Source organism: Emydura macquarii, unplaced genomic scaffold (genome assembly GCF_026122565.2).
Source record: "Emydura macquarii macquarii isolate MOO-44397 ecotype Brisbane River unplaced genomic scaffold, CSIRO-AGI_Emac_v2 contig_3080, whole genome shotgun sequence".
In the NCBI taxonomy this organism is placed as follows: Eukaryota; Metazoa; Chordata; order Testudines; family Chelidae; genus Emydura; species Emydura macquarii.
This window is the reverse complement of record NW_027133217.1, coordinates 3760525-3785159: the sequence shown is the minus strand read 5'-3', so window position 1 is coordinate 3785159 and position 24635 is coordinate 3760525. Positions and strand designations below refer to the sequence as shown.

At 47.5% G+C, this 24635-nt stretch overlaps 1 protein-coding gene across 1 annotated transcript in view; it reads left to right on the top strand.

The window, feature by feature from the left end:
* Positions 1-19729: 19729 nt before the first annotated feature.
* The window catches only part of GJC2 (gap junction protein gamma 2), a 70288-nt gene continuing 65382 nt past the window's right edge, over positions 19730-24635 (top strand). Inside the window, exon 1 of the mRNA XM_067530500.1 lies at positions 19730-19813. The gene's annotated coding sequence lies outside the window, so the exon portion shown is untranslated. The remainder of the gene's footprint in view (positions 19814-24635) is intronic.

Genomic DNA, 24635 nt, shown 5'->3' with positions numbered 1-24635 from the left:
GGCAGATTCAAACCTGAGTCTACCACAGCCTAGCTGACTGGTCAAATCCCTGGGCTATTTGCTATTCCATGGCAGAGCTTACTCTTATTTTGACCAGAAATTCCATTCTTGACTTGAGACACCTTCCAGTCGGAACTGACACATTCTGACATTTTCGGTTTCAATTAAATCTGCATTTTCTGATGAAAAAACCCTTAGTCAAAAAATTTCCTAACCAGCTCTACTGTCAGTATCGCAAAAATCAAAGGAAAGTGACTATGTTGCCCCAACTCAATTGTTGTTGCCCTATAAAATCTTTTTACAGCATCCAGTACCACTAGTGAAGGGTGCTGGATTGACAGTCCTGGCCGCTAAAGCCTCCCATCTATCAGCAGAACAGGGACAAGATGGATGTGGGAAATGCTTAGCCCCATTTACCTAATCCATATCTCTATGGGCTGAGAGGATAGGTTAGCCTCCATCTGAATCCTTTGCAGACAATGGTATCACTTGCGAGCACTTGTTCACTGTGAACTAGACTGAAATGACTCAGGCCGTACGGTTTCTTCTAGGATACCAAGGAGCCTTTGGATGGTAACTGCCTTCAGCATGACTTGCAACCTGTCAGACCAGAGGCCCCATGATCAACCCTTCCCCAAGCCATGAGGTCTCCTTGCCAGCTTTTTGTTTGTTTGATGAAGATGCACGTAGCTCTCCTGCTGTTGGCTGTCTGAGGCAGGAGGCTTAGATGGTGCCCGTCATGGTGATGTCTCCAGCACGCGCTGTCATTCAGCAGGGACGAACGGCTGCCCCACGCTGCCTGTACAGCTGTGTTTCTGTAACCTCTCCATGGTTACAACAAACCCAAGCCGGTTACAGCAAACACGTGGTGAGCTTTGTCCACCCCACAGTCTTTCTGCCTCCTGACTGCAGCTGGCCTGCCTGTGTGTATCCATGCTCAGCTGGGCAGCTCTCCCATAGTGCATTGGCAGCAGACCGAGAGCCTGGATCCAGCCGTGTGTGTGGCTGGTACAGGTGCATACACACCACAGCAGTGCTATTCAGACTTCAGTGGTTCAAGAGCCAAATTAGCAACCAGCATCACCCAAAAGAGCTCCAGTCGTGTGCATTCATTGTTTCATTTACTATAGTACAATCTGTTCAACCACACAGGGTTTTAATATCCTGTGCCGCAAAGAGCCGCAGGAGACACATTAAAGAGCCACTTGGGGCTCGCGAGCCTCTGTCTGAGTATCACTGCGCTAGAGTCTCCAGTTGCACAGAGGAAGGAGGACCTGCAGTGCGCCAGCTTACAGAAAGACACTCACGTGCCAGCCTTGGCCTCTAGCAGGAGGGAGGCACTAATAACAGCTGTGGTAACTAGCCCAGGGCCAGCTCCAAAGCTGATTGAAATCAGTGGAAAGGCTGCCACGCATTTCAATGGGCTTCGAACCAGGTGCCAAAGGCGGTTGGTGGACATACACTAAGCCTGAAGCCCTCCAGGCCGCTGAGCGGTTAGCACTGTGGCTCAGAGTTGTGGCATGGCTGGACTGGGAGTCCGGCAGCCCGAAGAGCGGGTTTATGCCCTCTCACCTACAGCGGTCGTGTTTCCTGTTAGTGCCGCGTGTAGCCAAAGTGCCTCTGACCTTGGCACAGCAGGATGTCAATCTATAAATCAAAGTGAAGCCCAGCTGCGGTGGAGCCTGAAACGGCCTTTTCTGAAGGGCGGAGAGGAAGCTGGCTTTGCTGCGTGCTTTCCTGGATATCTTCTGTGGTCTCTGAGAGCCCCGGCTAGGTTTCCGTGGCTCCCCAGTGCCATGCAATAAGCCGTCAGCATCCGATGGTTACCATGGCTCAATGCGGTATTGACATTCTGCTCACAGAAGCTAACCCGGCTCTCTTGCTGTTATTCGGCCGAGGATTGATCACCGCGTAAATGCAGTGGCCTGTGCTCGCCCCAGGGCTGAGTGCTGTTCGTGCTCCCCACCCACTCGCCATGGCAGAGCCTGCGGGAGCAGGGGGAGGAAGAGGCAGTGAATCTCCCCAGCTGTGTGATTGGCTTTGGTGCTGCGCCTCCGTCCCTGTCTCCCCCGCAGGGGACGAACGTGTGGTGCACCACGGACTCAAAAGACTTTAAGGCCAGAATCCGCTATCATTGCTCCCCTTGCAACACATGAATGGTCACTGGTAAACAGTGACGTGGGGAAAGGCTCCTGCTTTTCAAGGCGGAGAGTAGGATTCTCCGGAGAGCGTGTCCAGATTCCCTTAGTCGCAGGGGATCAGCTGGAGATGGAGCCCCTTAACAAGCCCATGGTGATGTTGTGGCATTTTAAACATAGACCTGTCCTCAGCCAGCAGCGAGATCTGCCTGTGGACCAAAGACTCACCTGCTGTAACAGAAGAGCAATGCTGAAAGGAGGAGGGCTGGGGGCTGTGTGACTCTCCCTAGAAGAGTAAAGAGCATATAATCGACTATGGTGTCTTCTGCGGAAAACACGATGCAGATCTAAGGCCTGCTGTACCACTAGGAAATAAGGTTGACCCAGCTAACTTCACTCAGGGGTGTGAAACGTCCACGCTCCTGAGTGACGTAGTTAAGCCGACCTAAGTCTCCGTGTAGACAGCACTAGGTCGACGGAAGAATTCTTCTATCAACCTAGCTCCTGCCCCTTGGGGAGGTGGATTCTTGTGCCAATGAGAGAGCCCCCCCTGTCAGCACAGGCTGTGTGTCTACACTGAAGCACAGCAGCAGCACAGCTGTAGCATGGTAAGGGTGGACATGCCCTCAGCTGGAGTCCAGTGCTCAGACATTACGGTTAGGGTGCTACAAAACCACCATCGATGGGGAGAAGCCACTGCTGCTGCAGTGCTGAGATCTGACCCGGCCTATCCCATGCTGCAGTACCAGCCTTGTTCTCGTAGCTTGTATCCCGCCGCAGGGTGGGCGGTCAGCCAGGCAATACTTTATGTTGATTTTCACTGTTTACAAAGCCAGTTCAGGGATGGCATGGAGGGGGCAGTGAGGAAATGTTTCTCTGCTGCATGGCGCCAAGGGAAGCACAGGTCACGGAGTCAGGGGGGCACCCAGAGACAGAGGTGCTGACTTTCTGTTTTGCTGGTGGGTGCCTACCCTGGCTCCAACCCCCCCGCCCCTCCACAGGATTGCACAGGGGCAGGAGGTGGCAGTCTGTGCTGGGACACAAGCCCCCCCCCCCCCCCCCGACCCCCACACACCGGGACTGCGGGGGCTGGGGTTCCATGGGCAGCTGGGCAGGATCAGGAGCGGGACTGCCGAGAGAGAGGGGGTCCCTGGGCAGCAGGGCAGGAGGTGGCAGACTGTGCTGGGACACGAGCCCCCCCCCCAGCAGTCCCAATCCTGCCCATAGACCCTCCCGCCCCTGCAGTCCTGGCAGCAGGGCAGGATCAGGACTGCCGGGAGGGTCCATAGGCGGCAGGGGCAGGAGGCAGCAGGCTGGGGCTCGGGGTGCCCAATTTTCCAGTCAGCGGTGCCCAATTTTCCAGCCAGGGGCACCAAACCACCCCATCCTCTCCCTAGTCCTAACCCTAGCCGGGATCCCTGATGCCTGGCAGCCTGGAGTCAGAGGGAGCCTGGCTGGGAGCTGCTAACACATGCCGTCGCCGAGGGAGGCACAAATTAATGCAGGTCGGAAGAGGGGAAGTGCTGCAGGCGGGGTGGCTCCAGCCTCCATGCGAGCAGCAGGGGCTGGTGGTGCTGTGTGCTAACACCCAGTGCGGCAACCAGCCTAACCCTAACCCCTTAAACTGCTTGCCTTCTTTTTTTTGGGGGGAGGGGAGAGAGGCATGGCTTGAGAGTTGGGCCTCCACCCCCACTGCCCTCCCTCTGGGTGCTACTCTGAGGCTGACAGAGGCTGGAGCAGAGGCCCCAGCGGCTTGGGGTCAGAATGACTCAGCTCTGCCCTGCTGGGGCAAGGAGGTACTGCCTGGGGAAACCAAAATTCACAGCTGATTGATTTAACCTGATTAAATTAAACAGTTAATCAGCGGCCAGGCGGGTGGGGCAAGACAAACTGTATCCACAGTCCCTGGGTGAAATAGCTGATGGGCGGACGCCACCAACAGCTAATCAACCCGACTGTCCCAGTGGGTGCTGAGCACCCACTATTTTTTTATGTGGGGGCTGGGCCCCCTGGGCAGCCCCAGAGCTGGAGCCTATGCCCAGAGGAATGGACTGCTAGATAGAACCAATCATAGCATGACTGGAGACGAGAAAAGTTCAGTCGTGGTGGGTGTGATGTTCCCCTCTGCAATCTGGACTGGTGAATTGCAGTGTCACCCCAATCTCTCACTCTTGGAGCCCGTCTTACCCTGTTTTGCTGGGAGAACCCCCACTCCTGGGCAGCTCACACACAACCTATAACATGTAAGTTGTTCCTAACTCAGTGAGTGAGTGCCTCTAGCCAGCCACTCATGGGGTTATGCAATGGTATGACCCAAGTCAATATCTCCAGTCCCAGATGCAAACCTAGGACCTGCCATCTTACAATGTCCAGTGCTGCCCACTGAACACTGCAAGCTCATATGTTCGTCAGTTTATCAAAGAAATTGATATGCACCAGCCTTGTCACTTCAAATGGAGTCTCTAACACACCTTAAACCAAATGCCCTGCTTTAGATGAAACAAACAAACAAATGTATTAACTACAGAAAGATTTTAAGTGATTATAAGTCTCAGGAAAGCAGGTCAGATTTGATCAAGAGAAAAAAAAAGGTAAATTGCTTTCTAAACTAAGCTTAATGCTTTCAGCAGTGTTAAAAAGTCAGATGATTCTCAAATGAGTCTGCCTCCAGCCAGGCCCTCCCCCTGTGATCAGCACTTCAGTTGCTTGGTGGGGTTCGTAGATGGAGGTGGAAGAGAGTGATTGCGAAATGCCTCTCCTTTTTAAAATGTTAAAGGCTTCTCCCCCCGCCTCCCCTTCAGGGTAAGGTGACACACTGTGTCCATGCATGGTTCCCTCCATGCTCTGAGTCATTGTCGTCCTTTGTGGATTCGTTTGTTGATGTCTGGGCCAGTCCTTTGTTCCTGGAATGCTGAGCTGGGTCGTACTCTACAAGTCCTAATGAGGTGCGAATTGCTCCTCAGCTCTGTCGAGTTTTGCCTAGATCAGTCTCAAGCCATGAGACGCAGAGTTGGGAAGATTACAGAGCAAAGCCTCATAACCATACACATGACATTGCAACAAGCCTATCACTATAACAGTAAGGTTCAGTATGCCATGAACGTTCCAGAAACACCTTACATGACTTTGCATTAAACAATACACAATTATACTATCAGGATGTACATGAATGAAACACTATTACACCATAAGAGTGTACATGGGGGTGCAGTGTGTCACACTGGGTCACATAACTTTGGCTGCCCAGTTCTGTGCCTGGGTGGATGCCATCTTGTCTTCCACAGGGCAAGCTTTCCACTCAACAACGTCCCCAGTTCTTATCACCTGAAAATGAACCAAGCATAACAGATGCCGTGTTGCCTGCTTGAGTCGGCAGAGAGGCCCAGCCAGCAGCTGGGAGAGGTGTGAAGCGTCCCCATTGATCTCTGCCCTGTGAATGGCTGTCGAGCAGTGATGGCAATGTAAATGCCTACACCGTTAATCATCTCACTCCTGAACAAGGCACTCCCGAGTGAAGAGGTACAGTGATGTTCCGGAGAGCTACAGCATCAGAGCAGCACCACGAGAGGGCAGGGTTTGGGCTGTGGATGTTGTGTTAGGCAGTCCCACAACTTTTTAAAGCCCTAATCTGACCCTGGGCATGGCCAGACTCAGAGAGGGAGGAAAGGGAGCAGCAGCTCTGAAAAGATGCCCTTCTCACTGCAGCACGACAATACAATTTGTCTGGAGCAGCAACAAATACCTCTCTGCAAACTTAACACACAGCAGAGCTGCCACGGGCTTGCAGCAGCAGGGCAAGGCGGTCAGCCATCCAGGGCAAGTCTGCCAACTGTGCTGGAGTTCTTATGGAAAGGGGCAGCAAAGATGCAAAAGGAGGCAAAGGGAAGAGACTGCACCGGTAGTTGTCATGGATCTTCCAGCGACACACCCAGTTATTGCATGTCTCTCTCCTCCAGACCCATTAGTGGGGAGGGGAGGAGTGGGTATTTGCAGGGTGGGGTCTGGTTGTCATGACTTAAAAAAACAAACAACCTTCCAGGCATTCAGGGACTAGTTAGACCCCTGGAAAATCTCAGCTTCTAAGACTTTAAAACTGTAATATTTGGCTATGGTGTCAATATTGTGCTGTGATTTATCATTTATATAAAGGACGGAGACTCTCCAATCCGCTGCCATTCCACTGCTTAACCCTGGATAACTTTGTACAGATTCTGGCCTTTCTGACAATAATTTGGAGCCCGTTAAAGAGGATTGTGGGGGCAAATGTCCCCTTTGCCCCCCGATAACACCACACCTGCTCTCCTCTTCTGTGCCGCTGCTGGGCCACCAGCCCATGCGAGAGATTGTGGCACGCTGGTGCTGTTCCCAAGTGTACAAAATCCTAGGCTCTAAGGCCAGACGCCAGAACTGCTGTGACCATCTTATCTGATTTCCTGCATAACGTAGACCAGGGAATTTCTCTCAGTGATTCCTGCATTGAGTCCATACGTGGAGTTCTGTTAGCCTGTGCTTAGCCTTCCACGTGGTTTTATGCAGGAGCAATGTCACCTGGTGCTATGACAATGGAGCAACGGCCGTGAGGCCAGGGCCATCTGAATCTGAAGACCCAGAAAATGTAAAGGAGTGAGAAACAAGTGATGATCATGCAGCTCTGGTTCTTGGCCAACCTGCATCAGCAAAAGACAGAGCTCTCAGCTCTTTGCTGTGCGTGGGAGCTGACACGATAAGGCCAAGAGCTACGGCAGCACTCAGAAAGCTCTATGGATATAATCCCCTGTAAATCCATAGGCTTAAAAAGCTCAGAGGAGGAGGAGACGGAGCTAAGTAGCGTGTTCTGTCTGACGCAGATTGTGTGGCAGTTTTATTTGCCCTTGGTTTATTACGCAGGCAGGTTGTAGTTAGTTGGACAGGTTTGTTCGGATCTCTGGAGTTTCAGAAGTGCCAGGGATGGTTTTAAACGTCTGTATTGACTTGTGAGGCGTTGGCATCCCTGACAATTGACTTTCTAGGAACGTTGATTATTTGGATGTTATTGACTTTATTTAAAAGTTCACTAGGAGACGGTGTCTGATGCAGAGGCAGATTAAGATTTAGTGGGGCCCAGGGCCCAAAGAATATTGGGGCCCCCCACATTATGGGGGCCAAGAGGCTCTGGAGCCATGCCCGCCCATTTTTTAACATGGGCGTAGTAGCCTCGGGCAAGTGTGGGGCAGTGACCACAGGGAGCTGATAAGGTGCCCTGGGGGGGGCGTGTCCTGGGGAGTGGGGACATGGGCCAGGGGCTTCTCTCAAGCCCCCTGCCCAGGGCAGGTGGAGGGTCCAGGACTCTCCAGCGGCCCAGGCTGCTTGGGCAGTTCTGACCACGGCCTGGTTCCGGCTTCCAGGCTGGCCAGGGGCAGGGTGAGCCTTGGGGGGGAGAGGAGGAGCAGGGGGCCCCTTACATCTACACAGGTTCTGGTGCTTCTGTGGGGCCCCCCCCCAAATTGGGCAGGGCCCTGTGGGCTTGTGCATTAATCCACCCCGGTCAGAAAATGGATACAATGCACTACGTTAGGGTTCTCTTGTATTTGTGTGCCAAAATGTACATTACAATACAGTACACCCTCGCCGTTCACAGTAACAAACCTTCAGATATAATGACCCAGTCCCTGGATCCCACGTAGACCCCTGCCACAGCGGCAAAGCTGGAGGAGTTGTCAGCCTCTTTCCCCCGTTGCTCCCACCCCCTCCCCCAGCGGGTCTCTTTTGCTATATTGAACCCCAGAGTATAATGAACAAATGGCTTGGATCCCGAGGGGTTTGTTATAGCGATGGTGTATTGTAATACATCTGGGACAGTACTTTCAAACTATGATGTTGTTATGGTAACACCCAAAGGCTCCTTCAGAAGTGGGGCCCGTTGAGCTGTACAGACACAGGTAGAGGTGGTTCCTGCCTTGATTATCTTGCAATCACATAAACCTACATTTAGACACACAATTATAAGGCCTAATTTGTATAGATTCTGACCACTTGCGCCTTCTGTTGAAGTAAATCAAGGCCATTATATCTGGGGCCTAAATGGTCAAGCTGATAAAAAATCAGCATTTTTTTTTTTCTTTTGCTGCAAATTTTGAAGGGAGTTCTTTCACTTGAAATTGCTCAGTTCTGGCATTTCCTAACTTCTGAGTGTTTGATTTTGCCCATAAGACTGTGTGTGTGTGTGCGCGCGTGCACGCACGCACGTGCGCGCTGTGAAACTAAAAGCAAGGTGTTACAATGGGAAGAGTTGGGCAAACGTATAGGTGTGCAGGTAGCGACACTTACAATATTTAGATTATCAGAGTTCATGAGGAATCTTCTCATTCTCAGCTGATTTATTTCTTGGTCACCTGCAGAATGTTGATTTCCTCTCTTGTATCTGGAAGGAAGATGAAGTGGGAGTTTTTTCTTTACTTTCTCTGTGTGCTTGCGTAGTAGTGTCTGAGGAAAGTGTGCTTTTTTCGTTGTGGAAATCGTTTTTTAAGCAGCTCTGCTGCTGAAACAGGCATGGAGAACAGAGCTGAAATGGCATGGAAGTAGTATTGACAGAGGAGAAGTGCCACTGAATGTTACATTGAACATTTAGGTCCTCATCTAAAGTCCATTGAAGCCAACAGGAGTCTTGGATCAAGCTCTGAGTTTGCCACTGAACAAGAGAAAGATGTTTCCTCAAACAGTTGGGAACTGTGAAAGACTTCTCAGAAGTAGAGCCATGCAAATCCATGGATCATATTTGCGGATTGCGGGTCAGATGCACATAGAGATTTTGAGTCCGTGAAGAGCTCTATTCATAAGAGAGTGATGCAGAAAACCTGTGCCTGATGCTAGGGGAAAGGAAAGACACAGATGGTGCCGACGTTACACTATGAAGTAACCAAAAAAATCAAATGAAGAATGGATGCTGATGACACCTGAACACAGGAGATGAAACCTAAACATAGTATGTGGCCCTACCTTGGATGGGTCTTGCTCGCCTGTGACAAATGCCTGATGGGTCTCTCTCTTTTTTACATTAGTCTAACTTGCCCTGCTAGTAAAGTCTCATTGGATGGAGCCTTGGTTTGCATTTGAATGAGTTACAGGTGCATGTTACCATGTCTCCCAATATCTGGGAATAATTCGAAGTGAACTGCTGCTGAAGAGGTAACAGAGCACAGCCACCCCAGAAGATTACTGGGGCAGCCCATGGTACTAGAACACACGAGCAGCTATTTCCTATCCTAAGGGCAAGGGACATGGTTTAGCCTCTCCGACACCACCATGAAGTAACAATTGTCAGCATTTTTTTGGTGGCCGCTGTATAGACCCAGTGAGTTTAACTTTTACTACAGTCCCTAAAGTGGACAGGACACAGGACGCTCAGCCTGTGCTTTCCCTAACAATAGCCGTGTTGTTGGATGGGTGTGTTAAGCCTGAACCTCAGAGGGCAGACGTGCAGCACATCCAGGCTCCTGTGACTCCCTTTGTCTGGCACTTGTCTGCACCTTTGTAAATATTCCAGCTGGCAATGAGCCATCTGCGATTCAGAGTCTATGCAGCAGTAACTGGTACGGCAGGACGTCTGAGAGATCGGGAGCAAAAATACCCTTGAGCTGATTTTTCTCTGCTTCAGGGACACAAACAGAACAAGAAGCAGGATGTTTTGCTGGTGTTTAATTTCCCTCTACGTCCGACCCATGTTATCTCTGAGAAATCTGGGATAAAAAAGCAGGTCAGAGAGCATCCACTGTCCAGGTCAACAGGACCAAAAGCAAGGACCTTCTTAAGAGCAGTGACAATTCCCTTTCACAGTTTTCTTGGCCCTGGACTTTTCATGGATTTTTAGTCTCTCAGAGGCCATTAAATTTCACTCAGTTACCCCTGTATTGAGCCCGATAGCTAGTGTTTGACTAACCCACATCTCAATCAGGTTTATCCTCAACACGAGCATTGCAAGAGACTCCACGTCACGATAACGAATAACGCCGCCAGCTGCAGACCCAAATTCCAGTGCCCTTTCTGTGCCTGTTCTCCCACACTTTGCAGTGAGCACACGGTATCGTAGCTCTGTAGGGCTGGGAGGGACCTCAAGAAGGCTGCTGGTCCTTCCCCCCATGGCGAGGCAGGATTGAGTATACCTAGATCATCTGTGACAGGTGTCTGATCGTGACGGTCTAGGTGGTGTCTACACTGAAGCAGTGCAGCAGCTGTGCCGTTTAAAGTGTAGACAAGCGCTCAGTGACTTGCCCAAGGAAGACTGGTGGAGCAGAACATTGAATGTGGGTGTCTTAAGTCCCATGCTAGCAAGTACTCTCACCGGTTGACCAACCTCCCTCGCTACACGCTGCCATCATGTGCTAATCTGAAGTTTCTATTGAGCCCTGATGCAGGGAAAAACTCCCACTGAATTCATGGAGCTCACAGCGGTGTAAAGGAGGGCAGAATGGGGCCTTCAGTCTCGACTTCAGTGGAGTTTTGCATAAGAGGCTGAGTAAGGCCTTCAGGATTGGTCTGGACGTTTGTGTTTGCGCGCCTCGGCTCGCTCTGTTTCAGTGACACATTTCACGTTGATGGGAGTTTTCCCCTCCATTCAGGATGGAGCCCTTGGTGTGGATTCATTTTAATTTATTTTTGGCAGTGGTGGAAAACCTAGTAATCTTGATTAGCAGGCAGTGCTGCACCAAATTGATCCAGGCCCCCCATGGTGACTACTCCTAGCTGCCAAGCACTTCATCAGATAATTAAAGTTCATTTGCAGTTTCTTTCACAACCCAGCGTGTGCTGTCCCCACCAGTGGTGCAGTGACTCTAATCAGCCCTTTTTTTATACTATTTATTTATTTAGGAAGTATTAATAAGGTTACAAATCCATGTATATATCAGAAACAAAACAATCATTACAGCAGTGAGCTTTTGTTTAAAAGACACGTTATACAGTTATATAGTCATCATCTCTTTGTTGAACATGGTGTTACCCTGTCACAGAGTGAGCCTCATTACAACACCCATGATGTGTGGTTCCTAGTGATTGTATTAATCTGAGTGCAATCTCTGATTACACATATTTAACAGGCCAGGCATGTCTAGCCGATGCTAATATTCACAACAATTGGACAGGTGTGCTGGGTTCTTTGGTTGGTTTACAGGTGAATATTCTCTATCTGAGTATTGAATAAATGAGATACAAGGAAGGGGAGGTAATTATTGGACCAACTTCTGTTGGTGGAAGGTGCAAGCTTTCTCTGAGCTCTTCTTCAGGTCTGCGGAAGAAAGCAGAGTGTCTGAGGGCTTGCCTACACTAAGGCCATGTCTACCCTAGCGAGCTTACAGCGGCACATGTAGGTGCGTTATGCCAATGGGAGAGAGTTCTCCCATCGACATCATAAAACCATCTCAACGAGGGGCAATAGCTATGTTGGTGTGAGAAGCTCTCCTGTGTGCACTGCCACGTATGCTAGTGAAACTTAGGTTGCTCAGGGGTGTGGTTTTTTTCACATCCCCTGAGCGACATAAGTCTTGCTGACATAAGTGGTGTGTAGACATGGTCTTAAAATGCCGCAGTGACGCAGCTGCTCCACTGTAGTTCTTCAGTGTAGACATCACCTGTGCCAATGGGAGGGGTTCTCCTCTCAGTGTAGGTACTCCACCTCTCCAAGAGATGGTAGCTAGGTTAGTGCTGTCTACACCAGGGGTTAGGTTGGTTTAACTGCATCACTCAGGGGTGTGGATTTTTCACACTCCTGAGCGACGTACTTATATCAACCTAATTTCCTAGTGTAGACCAGGCTTGAGATAAATACAAGTTGAGACAGATAGTGAAGCAGAAGGGGTAACATGGGAGGTGGTCACTTGAAATGAAGTGGGTAATTAGGGGTTAGATTATTATGCATACAGGGTCTGAAGTGGAGAATTAAAGATAGCAGGCTGCGGGGTGTGTTACAAATTGTTGTAATGAGCCATAAGACCAGTGTCTCTGTTATGTCCCTGGCTTTTGGTGTCTAGGGCCTTGTCTACACTAGCACTTATTCTGGCAAACCTTTTGTCGCTCAAGGGTGTGAAAAAACACTCCCCTGAGCAACATACATTTTGCCGGCATAAGCACCTGTGTAGCCGTGGTCTGTCGGCAGGAAAGAGCTCTCCCGTCAACATCATAAAACCACCTCATGAGAGCCGGGAACTATGTCAGTGGGGGAGCAACTCCTGCCAACCCAGCGCTGTCCACACAAGCGCTTATGCCGGCAAAACTTACGTCACTCCGGGGCTGTTTTTTCCCACCCCTGGGCCACAAACGTTTTGCCAGCGTAAGTGCTCGTGTAGACAAGGCCTAGCAGAATTATGAATGTAAGTTTCCACAGTTGCCTTCTCTGAAGGTATTGTGCAGGTTTCCCTTGTGGAGAAGTACAGAAAGATCAGATATGGAGTGGTTGCTTTGTGAAAAACGCTTGCCCACAGGTGATACAGCGTTTTTGTATTTTATCATTTTTCTGCAAACAGCATATTGAATAAATAATAACCCAATAACTAAGTAGGTATTTGTCCTCTTTCTGTTTTGCTGGGTAACTTATTGGTGGCAGGATATGTCTTTAAGGCTGGTTAATGGCAAAATAAGTCCAACAGCACCGTTCACCGTGACTAAGTCCCATGACAGTGTTGTTTCATTGTGTAGAAGGGGATCATTGTAAAGCTATCCAGAGTGTGCTCTGGGGACATTTCCCTTTGGCCAGGAATATGATCTAATATATTTTATCGACTTGATATCGAATTGCTAATTATTTTGTGAGATGGCAGCCTGCCCTGCAGAGGCCAGCAAGCAGGAACACTTCCAGTGATCTGAGCCAGCACATACACTCTGATTTATAGTCATTAGACCTGGCCTTTGCTCGTGTTTGGGTTTCTCTAGTGCTGTGGTGGGTGGACAAGGCTCGGCTTATGCTAGTGGTGTCTGTAAATGGAAAGTGACTCGAGCTGCAATTCATTCACTTGGTAGCCGCACCTTAAATGTTCGGTGGGAAGGAGCATGTGCATGGTTAGAGAGGGAGTTTCACTTCGCAGATCCTCGTGGATCTGCCGGATGGTAGGACTATCCATTCCATGCAGTGGCCCTGCACCAGCTCTGATGTTACCTCCTCTTTGTCGCCTCCCCTTCCTAGGCAGCTTGGCTCTCGTGTATTGTGGGCAGCTGCCCTGCTCTTATTGGAGGCCCCCCAGGGCGGGGTGGGGCGGGGCGGGATGGCCCAGAGGGAAAAATGATGTAAACATGATTGCAGCCTCGTGACGCAGTGTATTACGTCACCTCTGTCTCTGCCTTCATGCAACCCTTCCTCCCGTGAAGCTCCCTAAAGGTTGGGGAGGGTCCAGAGGGAAGCAGAAGCAGAAGTGACACCCCTACCACTTTCTTGTAGAAAGGCCTCCTGCAAAAAGCACTCTCCAGAAACCCCCCTCTGCGTCCTTGGCTTCCAAGGAGACGACCCCGACCACGTAAGACCTGGACTTTGGTGAGTTTTGCAGAAGGGATTGTACTGGAAATTAGTTTGTGGATGTTTATTGGCATCAGCCACGATGGCGACTCGCTGTTCGCACAAAGTGGATCGGAAACACTGAGCTGCTTGTGAGGTCAAGGCTCCGTCTGATCAGAACCTGCCATTCACGTTAGTTAAGAGATCCCTGCACCCGTGGAGAGGAGTGGAAATAGACGACAGTGCCAAGCAGGGATTTGGATCAGTGCATGGTGCACCCACCCTGGCAATAGGTGTTCGCTCTGGTGATTGAGCCTGGCTGACTTGCTGTTGAAAATGACTCACTCACGTCACCTTGGCTGAGAGGGGGATGGGAGTGACTCCCCAGAGAGAAGATGGTGGGTTTGGGCTGAGCGGTCTGGAGAGAGGAACCCTAGGAGCAGCCACGCCTGATGGGGAGGCTCAAACTGGAATTTGTGTTGGATTGTTGCTAGTTTCTTGGTTAACATTCAAATGTCAACTAGCACAGCTATATGTAGAAAAAAGCCCTTTGCAGTTCTTTGTCTTTACCTGAGCATTATACATGTTTTTGTTTTAATCCAGGGCTGTAGTCACTTTGAATGGAGGTGGCTAGTTTCCTAAACCTGTCCAACTTTGAAACGGAAGCCACGGATTACGTTAGAGCTGGTCAGAAAATGGGTTTTTGGAAGGTTTTTTGGGTTTTTTTTGTTTTTTTGCTGAACATTTTGAATTTTTGGTTTAAAATCAAAGACTGGAGAAGTTTTTGTTTCTTAGGCCATGTCTAGCACTAGCACTTTGGTTAGTAAAAAAAACTGACAAAAACACACACGTGAAAAAACCACACCCCTGACCAACGTAAGTTACACTGACAGAAACGCCAGTGTAGACAGCGCTATGTGGGGGGTGGTTTAATTCTGCTGATGGGAGAGCTCTCTCCCTTCGGCATAGAGCGGCTACACAGGAGACCTTATAAGCTGTGCCGCTGTAAGGTCTCCAGTGTAGACATAGCCTGAAATTCTGATGCCTCATGTGCCTATTCTCAGGCTGGGCTACCTGGATGGACTACATCTTCCATGATGCACTATGATCTTGCCTCTTGGTTGATGAGAGGCCTGCCTCATGATAGTCATGTGCTTAGTCCAGCTGTGGCTATCAGCCCATAGAGGAAAATGGGAGCATAAAGCATCTGAACTACAACTCCCATAAGGCATCATGGCAGCATTTTGTAATCAACATTTTGTTTTTGGGCATTTGTTTTTTCAACAAAAAACCCAAAACGTTCGGTGGGAAGCAGACGCTTTTTGCAAAAATAATAATTAAAAAAAAAAGTTCAGCCAAATTGTTCAGTAGAAAAACCAGCAGGTTTGTTAAAATTTGACTGGCCCAGGATGATATTGTGATGTGCTCCTGCCTGATGCCATGGGACTAGAACTGGCCCCTGTTGGTGCTGTTGTGATCAAGAAAGAAGTGGACACTTAAAATATTGTCACCCCTTTTCGACGCAAACAGCTAGTCGAAGTCCGTGACTTCAACGTTGGGAGTAGAAATTGGCAATGGAGCCTGGTGTTTTCTTTGATGCAATCTTGTTGACTTACAAGGAATGTCTGAAGTCCTGATTCTCTGAATGCCGAAGGAATCAAAAATTGGGGAAAGCGTCTTTGCTTACAGCCCCAAACCTCTTTATCCAATCCCTGACCTTGAAGTCCTTTCTCTAGCTTCTTGCAGGCTCGTACACTGGGCTTGTTCAAGCTCTCCCCCCATCTCTCCCAGTTTACCTTCCTCCAGCTTGTTCGGTGTCTCTCTCACACACACCAGTTCCACCAATCAAAGCCCTTCTTCCTGCATTTTAAAACCCTCGGGTACGTGTTTTCCCACCTATCCAGCTCCATGTTTCGTGGTACTACTGCCGTTTTTTCAGTGGCCTGGTTACAATGGCTTCTTTACATTTATTCTGAATGGAAGGCAGCACCCGTTCCTGACCCATAACAACGTTTAGCCTAACCAACAGCAATACTTCAAGAAAATCAGTGGAACGGAAAGTTTGGAGGTTTATTAATAGGACATTTCCATTTCATTCAGCTAAATTCAGTGCCTTGCATGTTGATGAGTTCCAGAGGGGGGAGCCATGTTAGTCTGTTTGTAGCAAAACAGCGAGAATCCTGTGGCACCTTAAAGACTAACCAGTTTATTTGGGCGTAAGCTTTGATGGGCAGACGACATTCTATCATCATGCATCCGATGAAGTGGGTTTCCGCCCACGAAAGCTTATGCCCAAATAAATTTGTTAGTCTTTAAGGTGCTACAGGACTCTCGCTGGTTTATTAATAGGACAGAGTCTTTCACGCCATTGAGTCAAATCCACCCTAAAAGAGTGATGAGCCAAGGTCGTTAACATTTGATTGCTGTTCCGGGGTTCGTATGCACTCTGATTAATTGTCTCTGCCCGGTCCTCATTAAGCAGGGATCCTACATCACTGAAAACAATTACCACAGCCAGCTGGCACTTGCTGGAGTCTCAGCTGGGAGGCCATGGACTGACTGGGCAATGGAACAAGCTACTCTCTTGCTCCCAGAGGCCGTGCTTTCAGGCCAGTCCTGGAGCACACTGTTGGGGGCATACAGGAGACGCTTGCATTGTGTCCTGGGGAGAAATGGAGGATTTGCGTTGCTCTGGAACCGGAGTGTGACATGCTTCATGCAATGGCAGATCTGCTAATTATAACAACTCAGGACCCTGTTTGCATTGAAAAGAAGGAAACTAAGCTATGTGGCTTGACTGAATCACAGAGATATGAAAAGAGGCAGGTGAACAGTGCTGAGGTTAGCCAGCCTACGGAATGGGAAGCTCTCCTTGTCTCCTTGGAAGCGGAGTGTTTATGGGACATGTCTTTGTGTGGAACTGTTGTTTCCCCAAGTGTTTCTTTCCATTTCCCTGGAAGAGAAACATCGGCCCCAGGAAAAAAGCCGCTGCTACCATTGTCATTCAGAGCTTGGTCACGCACTTTGGTTCTCCAAAGGCTGCTGTTGCTCCTGTCGCTCAAGGATTAATCTGTCTTTAGACAGCAGAACCACAGGTCTGAAGCTGATTGTCTTCTATTTAAGCAACCGAAGTGCTGATGAGACCTGAATGCTCTCAACCGCTGGCCAGAGTTCAGGAACTGGAAGGCAGGGCCAGAGCTTTGTGTGTGGGCCAGGACCTGGCCCAGCAGGAGCCTTGAAGAGGGACATGGGAAAACTGAAACAGCACTTCAGAAGCCATGTAGCTAGCGCTGGTCTGGCTGGGGATTTGCTAGGTGAAGGGAAACAAAGTGCCAAATGTCTCAGTGGACGCTCAGCTGCGTCATGTTTGTTTTAGGCAGAATTTGGAGCATAAGGGTCAAAAGTGCAAAAAAATAATTGCAGTGCTCCAAGAAATATGTAGACGAGGCAAAATACCACGACAGCTAAGTACGAATAAAGAGACATGACACGCCCAGAATAGATCACTACACTGATGCTGTCCCCTCTGACTTCGATCACAGTCAAACCGTTTTCTGCCCTTTCGCTAGACAGGCTGAGATCTGTGGTTTAAAGGGCCTCATGTTATTGGTTCTGCCTTAGAACATGAACAGCTATTGCTATCGAATGAGTCTGCCTGCTTGTTGAGCAGGACATCATCCTAAGAGCACCCAACACTGGTGCTCCGTGATCTACACTGGGTGCCAGGTGTTGGCTTTAACCTAGGAAGCCCTGAATGGTTTGGGACTTGGTTTACCTTGGAGATCCCCATTGTCTGTGCCATCCTGCTGCAGCTGCACTCAGTGGAGGGGTCTGAGCTAGAAATCCTTTGGTGTAAAAAGGCAGGATCTGCAGGCAGGGGGTTCTTGGCAAGGAGCCTCTCATCCCAGGAAGTTGCTCTATGCCTTCATCATCATCATCTGCTGGGCACACTGCAAAGCCTGTCTTTTGAAGCAGATGTTGGGGACTGAGCTGCTTGATGGAGTGAGAGTTAGAAGTCTCAATGAGCAAGTTCCATGGTTGGCATGGGACAGTTAACTGCTTGTAAATGTCACATTGAATGCTGGTTTAAACCTTCCTACATGTATTTGCATTATGGTAGCAGCTAGATGCCCCAACTAAGACCAGGGCACCATTGTGCTAGGTACTGTACATAACCTTAATAAGAGATGGTCCAGCTCCCAAGAACTTACAGTTTAAATAGACCAAAGAGACAAAGGGTGGGAGAAAGGAGGTGTCCCCATTTTACAGATGGGGAATGGAAGCAAAGACAGAGTAAGGTCCCAAGTGCTAAAAGTCTGTAATAAACTCTGTAAAGTCAAAGTAAATCAGACAGTCATAGAAATATAGAAATGGAGGGCTGGAATGGACCTCGAGAGCTCATCTAGTCCAGTCCCTGGCATTGAGTCAGGACCAAATATACCTAGGACACCCCTGACAGAAGTTTGTCTAACTTGTTCTCAAAAACTTTCAATTACAGGGATTCCCCAACCTCCCTCAGTAACCTGCTCCAGTAGAAGTATCCTATAATTAGAAAGTTTTCCTAATATCTCTCCTAAATCTCCCTTGCTGCAGATTAAGCACGTTACTCCTTGTCCTACCGTCAGGGGGTGTATACATGCCTACAGGCATATAGAAATGGAGATAGTTATGGAATAACCTGTATTCACGGCAAAGACATGCTACCACTGCTGGTTGATGGAGCTGTGCATGTATAAAAATGGAGAGAGACATATGTCAACCCCTTCATTTCCAGAGATGGAAAGGACAAAATCCATGTGGCTCTGAGTGGGGGTGGGATGGCATAGCCTGAGGAATGCCGCATCTTTGCCATCGTGCCTCCCTTCCTGAGATTCTCTGAAAGCCCTCTGAACTTAGAGCGAAAAGGTTTTTCTCACCACATGATCACAGCAGTCTGGTTGGATATTTCAGTCAGGACCTCTACCCCAGTTCAATGACACTCCTTTTGTCTTTCAAATGTTGTTGATGCTGTGCATAGAGATGAGGGGAGAGAGATGATTTGTGTCCTGTGTTCCTCATTGTTATATCTTTCCCTCCTCTCTGAGAATCATCTCCTGCTGGGGTATAGGCGACAGCAGGTCTGTCTGCCAAGATGTAAATTTCTCACTCACAACCTTCTTCCTGGCAAAGAATGACCGCTTCACCAGGTGATTGTCCAGTTGATTTTGTTGACACCTGTCTGATGCATCAGTTTGCCTTTGTCTCTGAGGAACTGGTTTGTGCCTGCTTTTCTAAACTTGGAGCATGTCTCAGTAATGTTATACAGCTAAATCTTAGAACTTTACATACAATGTTGCCACCCATATTTTACCAGGCCAATAATGATCAGCAAATTATGAGTATTCAGATGATACCTCACAAGTCATACTTTGTACAAAATGTATCATAGTCTTATATAAAGGTGGTGATCATAAGGCTGTCACACAGCCCCCAGAATCTCACCCAGTAATCGCTGGATCAAGCCCAGACCTTCTGTGTGGGCTAGAACATGTCTTTTAGAAAAACATCCAGTCTTCAGTTAAAGACTGAGTGATGGAGAATCCATCACTTGCCTTGATTCAATGGTTACCCTTACTTAAAAACTTGCACCTTATTTCTAGTCTGGATTTGTTTAGCTACTCTCTTCTACTGAATGGGAGTATGGGTTTCAGAATCTGACTCCTACCAAACCAGGGTAGAGCTGGGAGTAAAACCCAGATGGCATATCCTTCTCCTTTGTCTTAGCTCCACAATACGTATATTGTGTGTTTATGATTTTCTAGGCTGGTCATTTGACATAAGTGCAAGAAGGATTTTCTTTTACTGGTGCCCAGCCTCTGTCTTTTGTTATGGTGGCGTTGTAGTAGCCACCCATGATCACATGCCCATGAGATGATTTTTCTGAGAGGAAGACGTGAATGAAGCAAGGAGCAAAACCTTTGATTGAGAAATTTGTACTATTCTTGGCAGTTCTGCAGATGAAACAATGAGACCCTTGAGAGTGGGATCTGAAATGATGCCTCATTGTGCTTGGTGGAGAGAGCTGCTTCTCCGAACCCGAAGAATGATGAATTGGTTTTTTTTGTTTGTTTGTTTTTTTTAGTGTTGAAGCCAGCAGCAGCAGTGATTTTTTTCAAAGCTTTCCTGCTATGCAGTGAAGATCTGCAACTAAGAAGCAGCATTTTTTTCCTCTCCGTGAAAGGTATGGCACTCCTAATAATTCTGTTAATATTATAAAGCTCCATGTGCATCTCAGGTTGGAGTAAAATGTAATTTTTCACAGCGAGGGGGTACTTCATACTTTAACCTTTGACTTTGTGAGATTCCCAGGCATTAACACTTGTGATGTGGACAAGATCAGGAAGCGTGATACTTGGTTTACCCTCTGTTTTCCCTTATGCCTATCTTCAAAGTCCATGCAATGTTTTATGTTAAAGTCAAGCAGACACTGTAGAATTGAGACTCCAGTCTGGATTTTGAATGCCCCCAAATTTGGATCCGAGGTATTGGTTCAGCCCATTATGAAGAAGGATAGGTGAGAACTTGATCTAGATCTGAAATAGACCTTGGGTAGGATTTTCAAAAGTGCCTGAGTAACTTAGTAACTAACTCCCATTGTAACTTAGAAGCTTTACAAATTTTTAACTAAAACTTATTTGAATATTTGCGATTCGGATCCAAATTTGGCTTTCAAACACATCAGGCAGCTTTCTGTGGCAAAACATTCTGGGAATGGCTCCGTTGCCCTGTATAGTCAGTCCGTCTTCCATTTTCTTTCTCCCCCACAGCTGCTGGGAAGAGAGAAACAATTTTAAAAACAGGAAAGCTGGATTGCAAAACCATAGGGGCAGGTTCCTGAAACTAGTAACTCCTCTTGTTCAGCTGACTAGGATTCACATCAGTGGCGCCATTTTAAAAACGAAAGGAATTTTGAAAAGTAAAGGGTTGTGAAAATGCCCTTTTGAAACTTGGAGCTCTCAGTAGCTTCGCTGAAGTTCAGCCGCAGAGCAAAAAGAAAGTGTGTGTGCATGTGAGTGAGAGAGAAAGAGATTCACCTGCTGTATCACATCTTTAAGTTCATCAGGTCATGGAATGTAAGTGCACCTGTACCGCACATCCCACAATGAGCTCCTGGCCTGGTTGGGGCGCTAGAAGTTGACACTGCATCTGGCAGCGAGCCGCCCGGCCCAGCTAGACAGACTTGCACTAGCCTCACTCGTGCTAGTGTGCTAAACACAGCCTCGTGGCCCTTGGGCAGCAACTCAGGCTAGCCCCCTGGGTCTGTGCTTGGCTGGCTAGCCCGAGCCGCCTGTGCCCCAACCTCTACACTTTAGTGCGCTAGGTTGAGCGGAGCTGGTGTAATCTGGCTATCTGGCTGGGATGCTCGCTGCCAGTGGCAGTGTAGACATACCCCAGGTGCTACTGTGATGTAAATATGGTATTGCCAACCCCAAGCATTCAGGAATCACGAGTCACCCTCCCCACCCCCAAAATCAGGACATTGGCTTAAAAATCATGAGGGCTGTTTAATAATCTATTCTGGGCTGCTTGTATTTACCGTGAGTTTCTGAGCCTGCAGGGTGCACTTGGTTTGCGGTTTTAAACTTTTCTCCACAATCATGAGGGTGAGAAACATTTTTTTTAAATGGAAGCCGAGAGGCTCATGTAACCACATGACTCCAGGAGCTGAGGCTTTAAGAGAAACATTAATTCTCATGAGACCAGCAATCAGACCATGAGGTGGCAACACTGAGTTACAGCCTATTGGTCATAACAGTTGTTGTAATGTCAATGTGCAGAATAATTCTACCAATCTAGAGGGTTTTTTTTAAAAGGGAAAAGAGAATTTCAGATGCTCAACGGCTTTTTGGAAATCTATCTAAGGTTACTGTCTGGCCCCCGTTACCATTGTATCTGTGCACCTCACAGTCTTAAATGTATTCCTCCACAGAACAGTGAGAGAGGGCAGTGCTATCATCCCAGTTTTACGGATGGGAAACGGGGGCACAGAGAGGCTAAGTGACTTGCCCACGGTCATACAAGAAGCTTGTGGCAGAGAAGGAGTTGAACCCGGGTCTCCCAATATTAGTTCCCTAATCACTGGACCATCCTCCTTCTCCCAGATAAAAACCCATTCTCTTTTCCTCTCCTCCCTTCCCCAGTTCCACCTGGACCAAACATGGCAGCATAAGCTGTGGCCGCAAAAGGGAAAAAGCAGGCATTGTTTGTGCAGACAGAAGTGTGACCTAGATGCCTGTGTGTGTCGTTAGTTGCTAGGCCTGCACAATGAATGCACATCCCTATTTTGGCATTATGGTTTTGGCTGGCCCTGAACCGGTCTGTGTGGTGCAATGGTAGAATTGCATGTGCGGGATATTTTTATGGATGATTGTACTAATTTGGTCTTAGCTTGTCTTGCGCTGCTGTGAAAATAAAACTAAAGGTCTCTTATGAGAGGGTTCAGGCATTGGTTGAGAAAATCTTGCATTTGGGTACACAAAAATTAGATGTTTATGTGTACTTCTGCAGATACAACCTTGTCAGTGGGCCAGATCCTAAAGTCCTTTACTGGGTAAGGTCTGAATGCTGCCTGATTGGGCCCACTGTTTCTAAGTGTAAAGAAGGTGAAATTGCCTTAGTAAATATAAATACATGCATAACTTAACCTCTTTACTAATGGTTCTGGCCTGAATCTCTTTGCAGTGCTGGAAGGTGGCAGGGTTCTTTAAAGAACTGTTGCACCAGTGAGATGTAAAGCACTTTGAAAGGCGATGTACTAGGTGAGACAGAGCCAGCAGGGCATTTGGGGAATACCTGAATCATCGGTAAAGAGGTTGTTATGCATCTATTTATATTTGCTAAGGCTGGAGCTCCAATTTCACATTCTTTACACGTAGAAAAGTGGGCCCAATCAGGCATAAATTATCTGGAAAAAGGGGTAAACAGTGAGGTGGCAAAATTTGCAGATGATACAAAACTACTCAAGATAGTTATGTCCAAAGCAGACTGCGAAGGGTTAAAAAGGGATCTCACAAAACTAGGTGACTGGGCAACCAAATGGTAGGTGAAATTCAGTGTTGCACATTGGAAAACATAAAGCCAACTATACATATAAAATGACGGAGTCTAAATTAGCTGTTACCACTCAAGAAGGAGATCTTGGAGTCATTGTGGATAGTTCTCTGAAAACTTCCACTCAATGTGCAGCAGCAGGCAAAATAGCTAACACAATGTTGGGAATCATTAGAAAAAGGATAGATAATAAGACAAAAAATATCATCTTGCCTCTTTATAAATCCATGGTATGCCCACATCTTGAATACTGTGTGCATATCTGGTCGCCCCATCTCAAAAAAGATGTATTGGAACTGGAAATGGTACAGAACAGGGCAACTTAAAATGATCAGGGGTATGGAAAAGCTTCCATATGAGGAGAGATTAATAAAACTGGGAATTTTCCTCTTGGAAAAGAGATGACTAAGAGGGGATACGATAGAGGACTATAAAATCATGACTGATGTGGATAAAGTAAATAAGGAAGTGTTATTTACTCCTTCTCATAACACAAAACCTAGGGGTCACCAAGTGAAATTAATAGGCAGCGGGTTTAAAATGAACAAAAGGAAGTATTTCTTCACAGAACGCACAGTCAACCTGTGGAACTCCTTGCCAAAGGATGTTGTGAAGGTCAAGACTATAACAGGGTTCAAAAAAGAACTAGACAAGTTCATGGAGGATAGGTCCATCAATGGCTATTAGCCAAGATAGGCAGGGATTACTGTTTGCCAGAGGCTGGGAATGGTGACGGGATGAATCACTTGATGATTACCTGTTCTATTCATTCCCTCTGAAGCACCTGGTATTGGCTGCTGTCAGAAGACAGGATATTGGGCTAGATGGGCCATTGGTCTGACCCAGTATGGCTGTTCTTATTTCACTTTGGCCTCTCATACCTAGTGGATTAAACAGCACTGATGTAGATACGACCATTTGTGTTCCCTGTGCTGATTCTCCACCGCCTTTCTCCCTGTGTAACCGTTTAACCATGGGCAAAGTGGTTGTAAAATGCTACCATGCTATCTGGATGGCGTTTTACATCTACTGCGCATTCACTTAGCGTAGTGCAAATGATTACGTGAATAGTGGAGAATGAGGCTCACATAGGCAATATTGGCAACTCTCATGTTGTTTGATATTTTTTCTTAAAGCCCCAGCTTCACGAATCATGTGAACATGCGAGAATCTCAGCTTTCCTGGAAAAGAATAGTTTCTAAACTTCGTGGTTGCAGAGAAAAGCTTGAAAACATGGCCCACTAAAGGCTCAAAACCCAAAAGTCAAACAAAAAGGAGCCAACTGTTTTAAAATTTAGTTTAAATAATCCCATCAATGTTAAGCTGTTGTCATGATTTTTGGGAGTCCGTGTCATGATTTTGGAGCTCTGGAGTGGGCAACTGCATATATTGAAGTACATTAAGTATGTTTTCTCAAGCACTGACACAACTAAGAACTTAATTTTAATACATATCTCAGTGTGTTTTTAAACTGATTTTTCTCTCTCACCAGTTCAACTCTACTGACTCCAATGGAGTAAATTTTAGATTGCATCAGTGTAAAAGGAGAACTGTTAATGTTATTTAGTAATAACTTTAAAATTAGCACAGAACCCAACCTTTAGGGTCATCATGCTTAGCATTTACTTTGTCCTTCCTCAGGGAAAGGTAGCAAACTCCAAGTAAACCCTAAAGCGAATCCTGGAGATCTTTATTTATCTTCACACTACTTAGGCAGACCAGTGAGTCCTATGTGCCTTATTTACAAATATCCCTGTGTCTCCCTTTGAGTTTCATATCTTTTCCTGTTTTTGTCTTACTAAGCTTAATAAAGAAACAGACGTGAATTCCATGAATCCAACACAGATTGTGTGTAAACACTATGACTGAGATGAGTGGAGGGAGGGAATTTTCCTTCTGTCTTTGGGATTGGTCCCAGAATGCTTATGCTTTCTAGTTGGGGGGGGGAGGGG